We start from the raw sequence: 13,960 nt of genomic DNA on the forward strand, positions 1-13,960 counted from the left end.
GTTTAGTAATTTCAAAAGAGAGAGTCTGGCCTTTTGTAGAAAATGTTTGCCAATCTTTTGTCAATAGGCATTTTTCTTTTTTCATATTCTTGGGCATGCACATAGAAGGAGCTGGTTTTGAAACCTCAATTTTCTCACCTATTTCAATAGAATATTTTTAAAATGCTACCTTTAATTATCTCCTTGTATCCATGCCTTCCACACTGACTCTGAGCTTATTCATGTGACTTTCTTTGCCCTGTGGGGCATTAGCAAATATGCTACCAGAAACTTGAAAAGTGATTGCAAATTGGCACGCTAGCACCACCTGAAAAAGCCTGGGCTTGCCTCCTGGAAGATGATGAGCAAGTAAGTTCTATAGTAGGCATTCTTTGAGTCCCAGTGTCCAGGTGTCCTACACTGTCAACTGAGAACTCAGACATGTTAGTGAAGCTGCCTTAGTTCATCTAACCCAGCTGAGCAACCCAGAATCATGAGTCACATTACATTCATTGCTTTCAGCTATTGAGTTTTGGGATTCTTAGATATACAACAAAAACTAACAGACATATCTTTAAAGTCAGCTTTGATTTTCTTTACTTGTACTTATATACAGCAGGGAGTAAATTTGAGGAAATCGTTAGTTTTAAGAAGTAACACAGGTTAAAAGTATATATGAATCAAAGAAAAACTCTTTAAAATATTTGAGGATACAGTCATCATTATTTAATATGAGAAGCTAGGAATTAGAAGTTTGAGGTAGAGAAGGATGATGTTTTACATCCCTAATCTTTTGAGTTTGATTTTTAATTACAAATTTCTGGAAGAGTGGGCTTCATTCTGACCTAATGTGAACCAATTTAAGTTTTTGTGGATTTCAAGAGACATAAAAATCAGATGTCAAGAATCAGGAAGATAAGGAGATTTTCAGGTTAAATGAACAGGCAAAGAAATATTTAGAATAAAACGTTAAGGAGCAGATAATTTAAAAATCTGAGTTCATTCAGTCAATGATAGGCTATTTAACATTAGCATCTAGGGCAGACAAGTCTATTGCTTGCTGAAAAGTCTTCTCACTGCCCATAATTTTTCTCTTCAGAGAAAGATATTTATATATGTGCTGTTACCACATGCCTGAATAAAATAATCTCTCAGCAAATTTCATTTTCTAGTATTTCATTTCCTAGTGGTAACGCTAAATAAAATGTAGATAAAAACATTAAGTGTAGCTACCTGCTGCTTTAGCACTGGGCAAGACTCCATCTGTAGGCATTCTAATAAGCTCACAATGAATGCTTTTTTGTAGTGCCGTACAATCGCAGGATAATTTAGAACAGAAAGTAAAGGTCAGGCATTTAATGCTGCTATGAGTGACCTTTTTATTCTCAACTCTTTGTAAATGTATCTGTATTAGCAATTTTAGATACATTTTTAAAGAAGCTGTATAATTCCTTCCAGGAACAGTGTTTCCACTTTGAAAGGACCCCCATGGGGAATGGAGTTCTGCTAAAAACATTCGCAGGAAAACAAAGTCCTCCTTGTTCTCCTGAGAGATTCCGTGACAACGGGAAAAGCTAAGTACCAGAGCCAGTTTCTACGCTAAATATTACTGCTGAATTTTCAGGTACTTAGTTTTCTCCTAGTTGTTCAGCAAGAGCTTCCCTTTTCTCTTTATGAAGAATGAGGAGTCTGCCAAAGGCCAGCTATATACTACGAGCCTTTGGTTCATAACACGCTTAATTGGTCATTGCACTCCTGTTATTTCAACACCTTCGGCAAGAGAATGAAACTTCCTCTTTAACCCAAATTTCCAAGGTCGCATGAGATATAAACAGCATCTTTTAATAATGGCTGGAAATAGTGTTTTTCACATAATTAATTGTCAATAAACGTTATTTGAATTAAATTACTTGTGAATTAATACTTCAAAGAAAATAATGTGAAAAACTGGAATTCAGTTCAGTTCAGCAAATGGCATTAAACACTAACTGCAGAAACTTAGAAGCCTCAGAACAGTCCCTCCTTCACTGCACTCTTTCCTCCCTAAACTGCTGGACATATTGTCCCTAATATTCCAATTTATCAATAAAATAATAAGTTTACTACAATTCCTTCTTTAGTTTTTATTATTTTATTTTATTTTTTGCTTTTACGAAGCTTATCAGAGACCTCTGTATTCTCATATCCAAAGGCCAAAATTTTGTTTTCAAATTAGTTCATCTTTATTATAATATTACTGAAATTTTGTTTTGGGAAATGCCCACATCTTAACTTAATGGCCCTCCTTCTTTATCATGATTTCTGGGTTCTGCCCCCATCTCCTCGGGCTTCCTATTGGAATTTAGGGCTAGGTTAGCTCCACATGTCTATTTGTACCTTTTTTTCTGGGAGATCTCATGAAATGGCTGATTGATGCAGAGTTTATATTCTGGATACATACTTGTTTACTCAATCATTAATTCATTTACTCATTCATTCATGGAATATGTGAGAAACTGTAGATATTTTCCAGGATGCTAAATCAAGAAGTAAAAATATCTTCTGGGGTTGTACAAAGGAGCTACGAGAAAAAGTTGAAAGCAGAAACAGTTGAATGAGGTTTACTCTGTGCCAGGATTTAGGAAGGGCGAAGTAGTAAATCTTTCTTTTCATTATCGACTCCTCTATTTCTAGTGATTATTAAAATGCACTCATGGATCTCATTAGTCATCATGGTTGGTTGGATGATCTCTTATACCCTAAGTCATCAAATCAGAACTACTGAGATTATTGCATATGTAGTAGAGTTTAGAAACTGTAGTTTTATATGTTCTTTTGATCTCATTTCCTACGTTTTGTGTTTTTTGTTTGTTTGTTTTACTTTGTTAATTTTTATATCATATTTTTAATTTGAATTTTGTTTTTGCGATTGAATTAACAGACACTTGTTTTATTTTCAGCTGTATATTTCTTGGTACTTTTGTTGTTTTAAATATTTAAATTCTTGTCACATTGATTAATACCAGAATCGGAGACATTTCTACATTTTCAACAGGCCAGGGTTTTATTGTATTTGAAATATTTGACATTTTAAGCTACAGTCTTTATATTTGAAAATAATGTTTATGTTTGTCATAGATCATGTGTTATGTCATGCATATTAGATTTTGAGGATTTTCACTTCTTTGTAATTTCATGTAGTATTTATTAAAGGTATTAAAATTGGGGGGAAATTACCTTAAAATTTCTTATTACAAATGAGCATAATTTTTTTCAATTTCACCTTATAGTTCTAGCAGATTTTATTTTATATACTTCACTGTTATGTTCTTGAGTGCAAAAAGGTTCATGACTATTATATCATTTTCAGATATTTTAACTTAGATAATTACAAAATTTTTCTTTGTCCTTTTTAATGGTTTTCATCTTGAAAGTTACTTTTTATGTAAATAAATATTCTTACATCAGCTTTCTTTTCTTTCTCACATTAAGTTTTGATTAGCCTGAAAGTCTTCACCTAAGTTTGAACTTTATGTGTTGTTTTGCTTCTCATGCAGCTGTTACAATAAGCATGCAGGTATTTATTAAATTTCAGCCTTATTTTTTTTAACTGTTGTATGTGTTCAATTTTCATCCAAATTCTGTTATTTTTTTTTTGTTTTGATTTCAGTTGATTACTATGTCTTGACAGCTTTTATTTATTTTCTTACTTTGATAATTATTGGTTTTAATATGTACTATTCAGCCTTTTTTCTCTTCTAGTTACTTATAATTTTTATATTTTATTACATTGATGATAAAATTGATAAATTAAATAACTTCTGCCCTTATAAAAGGTATCTTTGGTATGCTTTTAATTTATATCCTCTGCTCTATACCACCTACCCCCTTCATATACTGAATGTATTCTGGAGGATATTTCTTGTTGTGTTTTAATTTTGGTTATCTTTATTTATGCTTATTATAACAATCATTTTACATAAAAGCCTGCTCTTGTTTAGATAATGCAGTATTCTCATTAAGTATTCTGAATGTATACATTAAGATGTTTGTTTGCTCATTTGTTTGCTTTTTTCCTAAATTCTCTTTGTCAAGTCTGTTTAGTAGTGACTCTTTTGTAGTTGCTTAGCTAAGTCTCTCTCCTTGAACTTGGATCCCCCGTCAGTACTCAGTGTTGTTTTCTTGTCTGATATAATCAGTAAGCTAGAAGGGAATAATGTACACAAAAGCAGTGTAACAAGATAGTTAAGAGCTTAGACTTCAGGGCTAGACTGTCTGAGTTACTACACATAAAGTGTCCAGACTAGTGCATGACAAGACCTACAGAGCTATTAGCTTATTATCACATACTGTTCTTTTGTAACATATTTATTGAGATATAATTTACATACAACTGATCTATTTAAAGTGTATAATTCAATGATTTTTAGTATATTCACAGAGTTGTGCAACCATTCCCACTATCGAGGAACCCTGTACATATCCACCCAAACTCCCCACCCCTGAGCAACCACTATTACACTCTATGTCTCTTTGATTGGCTTATTCTGGTCATTTAATATAAATAGAACCACATACTATGTAGTCTTTTGTGACTGACATCTTTTACATAGCATAATATTTTCAAGTTTCATTCCCATTTGAGCATCACTTCTGTTTATTGCCTAGATATACCAGATTGTGTGTATCCATTTATCAGTCAATGGACATTGGGTCATTTTCACTTTTTTGATATTATGAATAATGCTACTATGAACATTCATTCATGCATAAGCTTTTTATGTAAATGTATACTTTCATTTCTCTTGGGTATAGACCTAGATGTAAAATTGCTAGGTCAAATGGACACTTACGTTTAACTTTTGAAGGAACTAACAACTGTTTTATATAGTAGCAGGTTGTTTTATATTTTTACCAGCCTTGTATGAATGTTCTAATTTCTCTATGTTCTCATCAACTCTTATTACTATCTGGCTTTTTTATTTTAACCATCTTAGTAGTGTATGTTTTAAAATGTAGGTTTATTCATATTTAGGTATGGTGAAGACAACAGATCGAGAGATGACTGCCATTAAAAAGATAGTTTGTTACTCATAGTTCTCAAAATGAGGGGGCTTGTCATGTTATATAGGACCACCTGGGAAAGCATCAGGGTTGGTCAGGAGGCAGAAGTGGTGATGGAAAAGCATGGGCAGGGGGTTTATTGTGGTTTACACAGGAAAGGTAAGGAAAGGCAGGCAAACAGTATTAGGATTGGCCAGTTTAAATGATTTCAGAGGGCTCTAAGGTGTAGGGCTATCTCTAGTTGTCTGATATCTAGCTCTGGAATAGATAGAGCAAGGGAATATTGCATCCTGTAATATAAGAGGCAGATAAAGCAGTTGGTTGGTAGTATGAGCTCTGAATTGGGTGGTTTACATATGAAAGGCACAATCGCAGAAGAGTCATTTGTATCTCTAGGAATACGCTGGCCCGGGGAGGAGAAGTCTCTCCCAGATAGCAAAGCCCCAGATGACAGAGCATGGAGCATATAGAAAAAAATGTATGTATAGTTAATATAAAGTGATATGGCCTCTTGCTGCAGTTTTAATTTGCATATCTTTGATGTATGCACTTATTTATTTCATAACAATTTGATGAATATATTTTACGTGTAAGGCAACATTCTAGGCACAAGGAAAACAGCAGTGACAAAAGGAGGTCCTTGTTATCATGGAGTCTTATAGATTACATAGACAGTAAACCAAATTTTTTTTTCCAAGGAGAATTCTGTAATGAAAATAAAGGAGGGTGATATGAGAAGATATATATTTTTTTTTAGTTAAGAGAGAAGAATAGATAAAACTACCATGAGATAGTGAGACCTGGCTGAGACTTAAATTAAAAGCAAAGATAGCTGTGGAAAGATCTGAGGAAAGAATTCCAAACAGAGGGAACAGCCAGCACAATGATTCTGGACTGGAACAATCTTAGAATGCTCAGAAAACAGAAAACAAGTGAATGTGGTTGAAGCATAATGAAGTACAAAGAAAATGACAAGGGAAAAAAATCATAGAGAAAACCAGGAACCAGATCCTATATAACTTTGTGGTGGATGTATATTAGTTTCCTAAGGCTGCCATAGCATTGTAATACACATCAAGTGGCATAGAACAGTAGAATTTTACCGTCTAACAGTTCTGAAGCCTAGAAGTCCAAAATCAAGATATCATCAGGGCCATGTTCATTCTGAAACAAAGGAAAATGTTTTCTGGCCTCTTTCTTGATTCTGACGGTTTACCAGCAATGTCTGCTGTTCCTTGGCTTATGATGTATCATTCCAATCATCCATTTTCACATGGCTTTTACCCAATGTGTCTCTTCCTATGGCTCTTTTCTTATAAGGGCACTGATTGTACTAGATTAGGGGCCCATCTGACTCCAATGTGTGTGTGTGTGTGTGTGTGTGTGTGTGTGTGTGTGTGTATTTGATGGGGTAAGAATTTAATCCAAAGCAGGGTGATTGCTAAACTATTTAACAATTTCCGCGGCATTAAATTTGTAGAATTTGCTGATAAAAGTTTTATGAGAGGAGAAGGGAACAAAAGCATTAGAGAACACTCCTGGTTTTCTGTCTCTAGTAGTTAGATTATTGGTGTAACTTTTTAGCAAGATGGGTAAAACTGAGGCAGTGGTGCAAATAAGTTGTGTTCTCTTTTTAATCTAGTAAGTTTAAATACCTATTATACATTAAATAATTAAGGCAATTGGAAATCCACAGCTTTTTTGGGGGAGGTGGGTGGTCCAGGCTGGAGATAAATATGTGGGCTTTATAAGAATACCAACTGATATTTAAAACCTTGGGACATCACTAACCGAATAATAAAGGTGGAGAAGAGAATGGGACCACTAGGCAAACACCTTAGCATATCAATATTTACAGGTGAAACGAGGATCCGCAAAGTATCTAGGTAAGAGGAAGCAAGTGGTTCAAAATAACCCGGAGACAGTAATGTCATTAACATCAAGAAAAAGAGTGTTCCAAATTGAATCTTGTCAACAATTTCAAATGGAAAATGTTGGCTCATCTAAATGATGGTCCATGTGAGTAATAAAAATTCATTCAAATATTCAATAGAAATTATTACACTAAGCACACAGACTAACATTTTGAGTATTTTTCTTTGTTTCGCTTTTGTTTTGCTCTGAAAATAAGAATGTTGATACAAAAAAAGAGATTACAGTACAGAATATTAATATATAACAACTATGAATGCAAATATAAGTATAAATAAATATGTATAAATATATACATACATAAAATGTCAGTCATAATTATTTTGGTCATCACAAGACTGTTAAGAAACTAAACAAGAGAAACATATTTGTAAGATATTTATCCAACAAAAGGACATATACAAAATATAGAAAAAACTTCCAAATTCCAGTAAAAAAAAATAGACAACCAATTTAATAACAAAGAGCAAAACATAATTTATAAACAAAGGTAAATAAATGGTCAATAACTAGATAACAATGCTGAACTCTTTAATTAAACCACCAAAAAGATCCACCAGTTAGAATATAATTTTTAAAGCTAAATAATAAATAAGAATTAAATTAGAATCAAGATGGCAAAAGCCTCAAATGACAAAAGAAAATGTATTTTCTGCAAGAGATTGCTATTCCTTTTTTTTTCCAGATGGTTAAATTGTAGGAAAAGATAATATAATTTGTAACACTAATTAAGCACAGTAAGGGTTCTCAAATGATATGAGGTTTGGTCAGTGATTAGTTGGAAAAAATAATCCAAAACTTGTCAGGTAGGAAAGCAGATTTATAAAAGTTGTACAAATGAGACTATCCAAGGAATTATGATTCCACATTTCTATTTACATGTCCTATTTGTGGAACAAAAAAGAGGTTCTGTGAAAAGTAACCTCACAGGGTGAGCTGATCATAAATTTCTAATTGGACAGGTCATGGTGGGTAGTCACACCCAAGGCATATAACTTTTAAGTAAAAGATTTTTCTTTGCCTTCAGCAAGCTTATTGTTCATTGTTTCTGTGCATCTACGTTAACATACCTTTGAAATAAACTGTAAGCACTCTCATGAAAGCATATAACATTGTAATACAGTCTCTGTAATACGATCCCTGCCTTGCTTTTCCCCACCTCTACATAATCTTTCTTATGTGTCTTACTTAATTTTAAATGCATAAAAGAGCTGCAAAACTGTTATTCTCTGGAGTGTTAGAGAACTTGTTCTCTGCATATGTCATCAGTTTTGCTCAGATAAACTTATAAAAATTCTCTACAGGTTTGGAGTTTCTTATGTTAACATTCTTATACATATGCTGCTACCTGGCCTTTGTAATCCCCCACATGCACCACCCGCCTCCACCCCTAAATCTCTTTATTCTTACATTTTTTCAAATTCCTTAGTCAAGCTAAAAAGATCAAGGGGGTATGATGGAATGGTTTTGTTGAAACCATTCAATTGTGATCTGTATTACAAAAGATAATAAATGTATAAATCTTTAGTCTTTTAATATAAAAGACTAAAAGATTTTTAGTCTGTTCCTAATTTTACAGTACACTCTGGCATCTGCTTTTGAACTCCCTGGCAGACTTCTGACCTGAGGGAAAAGATGGCTTTCTAATCTCTAGAGAGAGAGAGAGAGAATGAGAGAGAGAGAGAGAGAAAGAGAGAGATCCTAAACACGGCAAAACCCTCCTCTTTCTGGATCTATATCAAAGGTCATGAACATGCTAAGATACATACATGTGAATACTGTCTTATGTAAATTGAGAAATGTTAAAACTTTACTAGTTGTCAAAATCTTTTTTAAAAAGTCAACGTCTGTTGTACATACGCAGTTAATCTTGTTTATATTTTTGTTAAAATAATTTAAATATTATTATTAAATATCAGTAAAACCTTTCAAACTTTATAATAATAGATGATATTAAATAAGCTTTTTAGGGTATAAACATGCAGGGCTTCTAAATTTACTTTCTACTGTTATTATAACCGCCCCCCCCCAAAAGAAATCTTATAAAGTAATCTCACTTTTGGATAAGATAAAATATTTTAAATAAAATACAAGTTAAATTCAATAGTGATATACAATGCCCAGGTACTACTTAAGCCAGCAACACAAACAGGGCTTAATACTAGGAAAAGGGACATTATATTGCTACCACACAGTATAACGCAGGAGTCCCAGGCCTGGAACTTGTTCTTGGGTTTGGATATTCTGTAATACCCACCAGGAGGAGCAGAGGGGTGAGAAATGCCATTTATTACTCACAAGGCAGGGAACCTTCAGGAGTGGCTGGTCGAAGGGACAAGAATAAAGCTGCTGACCGAGAGCCAGCAGAGTTTTTTTATGCATACAAGCAGAGGGAGGGGTTATCTCATTGGAGGAGTAGCTTTCTCAGACAGATGGGAGCAAGATGTGATGCTTGGTTACAGGAGCAGATAACCTTCATGGGAGCAGCAGAAAATGTCCTTGGGAGTAGACATTGCAGAAAGCTCTTTGTTTACCACCTTCCTTGGCTGCTGTCTGGGCAGCTATCAATCTTCTGAGTATGTGGAGGGGAGGGGCTATGTTCTGAGTTAACCCCACAGATGGAGGGGGTGTTTAGTTCTTCCCTGCTGACTCAGTAAAGAATTGCGGGTCACTGAGATTTACTGAAGGTATATTTTTAGAAGGAGACAGGCTACCCCATGGAAGGCCGCAGTCCTGTGTAATTCAGAAGGTAAAAAGACAAAAGATAGAGTATGTTCCAAGAGAGGGGCAGGTTATAGCTAAAAGAGCTATAACTGTATAAAAGTAGGGAGGTCTTATTATACCAGAGCTGTGATGGGTGGTCACTAGAGTGGTGCTATTCGATTGGTACATGAGGTTGTTTTGATTGACATTTGGCTGTTACAGAACTCTCTGCCTACTGTGCATGTGGTTATCCAGAATCCAGTCCATTTTAATTAGTTTCATGAACTTTCTTGGCATAGGAATGATATTATAATGATGGTATAATGAGGCTGAGATGAATAGAAGGTCAGTAGTCCTCACTCTGCAAGTGTTTGTGGATGGATTAAACCAGCTATTTTATGGCCTTTTTGTCTTCTTTGTTCTGCATGATGCAGGGGTGATTTATAACTATAAAATGGGTATTTCAGGAAGGTCTTTGGGAAGTCTCTGGTCTGGGCCTGCCTTTGTTTCCCTTCGCTCATGTCTGCCTAACTACCAGACAATATCACATTAGTTCTTAGAATGGTCACTAATAATAGCAATTGCTACCTGAACTTTCCATGGGGCAGTTCTTCTTTCATTACATTACATAGTTATCTTTGTTTATTTTTACTGTAACCTTTTCCCACACAGAAGTTAACTAATTCATAGCTAATGCAGATCAGGCAGAAAGTGTTGGAGGTGGGAAGAATCCAGACAGTATCAATCTGCACTATTAATGCCTTTCCTATTAAAATCACATGTAATATCTCTTGTAACTTTCAACAACATAACTCAAACTTTAAAACTCTTTATAGTGTAGGAGTATATATTGGACAAGACAAAAAAAATAATTCATCTGCCAACTGCAAAATGAATAGGTAAATACTAAAATTGCTGGAATTCAAATAAGGAACAAAACAACATTTGCTTCTGCTTATAACAAGTTTTAAACATTGGCCTAGAATTCCCAGACAATCACATAAAGCACAAAAATGTAATTAAAAAAAGGATTTATTATATAAGTGTATTAAAATTTTGATGAGTCAGGGCAAGATGGCATAGAGAGCAGAAGCTTTGTATATCGCTTTTTGAAATTACACCAAAGTTGTGATGGAACATAGCAAACAGCAAACAGAGTTGCCTGGGGTCTAGATAAACAGAGACACTACAACTAGGAAGAGAAATAAGAAATCACCCTGCAACTGTAGGAAGTAGGAGGGGAGGAGAAACGAGGCTACCTGGTCCCTAGTGGCTCAGTGAGATAGAGGCTATGGCAGCTGCAGCCGACGAGTGAAGATGTTCCTCTTAGATGGGTCACAACAACGACTAGACTTTTGTAGTGACAGATCCACTCTCTCTGAGCTTCAGCGCCAGGTCAGCTGCTCAAGGGGCACCAAGAACATACCAGAGTAAATGAGTTGGACTTCAGAGCGAGGACTAGAGGTGAGGCTTTCTCTTGGGCAGAAGTCTGGCAATACTCATTGTTCCTCTGTTGAGGCCTCCCCGTTCCCAGTGCACAGACACAGCGCTGCCATAGCTGAGATGTCATCTAACTGGATAACAGAGGTCCCTCCACCTAGAGGGTTCCCTGAAACTATGCTTCTGCCAACTTGCAGCCCCACCCAAGCCACATCTAGTGGTGTCCTCAGCATGCCCTGTGCTCCTTACTGAGCAACTCCAAGCCCCACACTGGTGGCACCCAGCTTCTGCACCTGGTAGATTGCTTGACTCCATTTTTCCTGGATCTCTATTCTGTTCATGCAAAGAATCATGGAGACATGCTTCTTTGTCTTCCCATTTTTGGTTTCTGGAAAGGCCTCTTGAGGCAACTGTAAGCACAGCACAGGTGTCAATTATCTGGGGATTGCTTGTTGAATCTTATCAGGTGGCCCCAGAGGGGTACAGGCTGAGGCTAAACTTGACCTGTAGCTGGACCCCTCTCAGATTGTTTCACTAAATATCTGATGCACAAAGCCATACTAATAAAACCAAGAAGCTTAGGAGATTTCCATAGAAAAAGACACACAAAGGCAGCCAAAATGGGGAGACAAAGAAATATGTCCCATATGAAAGAACAGAATAGAGATCCAGGAAAAATGAATTCTACCAGATGCAAAGTTCAAAACACTGGTTATAATAATGCTCAATGAACTTAGGGGAAGAGTAGATGAACTCAGTGATGACTTTAAGAAAGAGATAAAAACATAAAAATGAGGGTGAAAATTATAAAAGGGAATGAGTCAGAAATGAAGGATACAATATCTGAGATGAAAGTATATTAGAGGAAGTCAACATAGTGGATGAAGTGGATATAAGGATGAGGAAGCGGAGAACACCCAATCAGAAAAGTAACAAGAAAAAATAATCCAAAAAAATGAAGATAATTTAAGGAGCTTATGGTATAACCTCAAAGATAATAATATTCACATCACAGAGATACCAGAAGTAGAGAGAGAGTAAGAAGTTGAAACCTATTTGAAGAAAGAAAGATGGAAAACTTCCCTAACCTGGTGAAGGAAATAGATATACAGTTCCAGGAAGTTCAGAGAGTCCCAAACAAAATGAACTCACTCTCAATCTCTCTCTCTCTCTCTCTCTCTCTGTGTATATATATATATATGTATATATACATGTATATATATACATATATATGTATATATACATATATATGTACATATACATATATATGTACATATACATATATATGTATATATACATATATGTATATATGTGTATATGTATATATATGTGTATATGTACATATATACATATGTACATATGTATATATGTATATATGTACATGTGTATATATGTGTACATATGCATATATGTATACACACATATGTACATATGTATATACATGCATATATATACATATGTATATATGTACATATACATATACATATATATGTATATGTATGTGTATATATATGTATATGTATGTGTATATGTACATATGTACATATATATACATATATATTTTTCTTAATCTGTTGAGATTTTGCTTTCTAGCAATCGTCATCAGTTTAGCTCAAATAAACTCATAAAATTTTTCTACAGATTTGGACATTTCTTATGTCAACAACACAAAACTAGAAAGTTCAAAAATGTTTAAGTTCCCAGGCTAGTTAGAACAAGTACAGAGGCTTTCCTTATGCCTCAACCTTCATGATGTTAATAATTGTATCAGCTCGGTAATAATGACTCTCTATTTTGTTAGGCGATTAGGTAGACATGAGCGGCAGGGGAATGAAGACCCAATCCAGAGACCTTCCATAGGACCTCCCTGAAACACCCATTTTTATGGTTAAAAATTACCTTTACATCTTGAATGACAAAGAAGTAAGAACTATGAAAACAACTGCCAGCTTAGTCTGGCCATAGGCGCACATACAGTTAGTACATATATTGACATTTCTTGACTTAAGTTTCATTATACCAGCATTATAATATCATATATATGCCCAGAAGTTCATAAATCTAATTATAACGGACTGAAATCTTGGTAATCACATGCACAGTAAACAAAGACTTATGTAACAGCAAAATGTCCATCAAAAGGACCTCACATGCCAATTACCTAGCACCGCCCTTGTAACCACCCATCATGGCCATGGTATGTTATATTATCTATAATTCACAAAGTTATAGCTATCTCCAGCATAGTCTGTTTTTCTCTTGAAACATTCTTTAATAAACCTTACTTTTCTTAAATCTTGCTGATCTGTAATTCTTCACTACATCGGTGGAAAGGACCAAACTATCTCAGTGTTCCTGGTGTCCCAGAACCAGTAACAATTTTATATATTTCTTATCTTCATTCTTCTCTTAACATATATGCATATATAAACACATATACATACACATGATATGTTATATTATAAATTGTTCTAGACTACAGTATGTATATTATGAGTATATATATGTGCGTGTGTATATGTGTGTGTGTGTATGAATATATACATATATATATGGACAAAATTTTTTGAGACATTGTTTTAGCAACGTTTTCACAGAACTCTGAAAAAAATGCGATATCTCTGTGACAGTAATTTTAGTTATCTGTGACAGTAATTTTAGTTATCTGTATCTATTTCTTTTAACAGATTATGTGAGCTAAGGCTCATAGAAGGATTGGTCATAGATTGTGGATGGAAGTTTCCATTCAGTTGACCCAAATTTAAACATTGGTTTAGTGTTTTGTTAGTTATGTTGTGCTTAACATTTGGGTCTTTGGTTTTCTCATATATGTTATATTTTCTCTCTCTATATATGTTTCCAA

General features: G+C 34.6%; 1 long non-coding RNA gene across 2 annotated transcripts in view; it reads right to left on the reverse strand.

Annotated features, from left to right (window-relative positions):
* Nucleotides 1-9,285, reverse strand: part of LOC107515625 — a 108,001-nt gene extending 98,716 nt beyond the window's left edge. For both annotated transcript variants that reach the window (XR_004955710.1, XR_004955708.1), the window contains exon 1: nucleotides 9,253-9,285. This is a non-coding gene — a long non-coding RNA (uncharacterized LOC107515625). The remainder of the gene's footprint in view (nucleotides 1-9,252) is intronic.
* Nucleotides 9,286-13,960: the final 4,675 nt, after the last annotated feature.

Source organism: Rousettus aegyptiacus, unplaced genomic scaffold (genome assembly GCF_014176215.1).
Source record: "Rousettus aegyptiacus isolate mRouAeg1 unplaced genomic scaffold, mRouAeg1.p scaffold_m13_p_2, whole genome shotgun sequence".
NCBI classification, from domain to species: domain Eukaryota; kingdom Metazoa; phylum Chordata; class Mammalia; order Chiroptera; family Pteropodidae; genus Rousettus; species Rousettus aegyptiacus.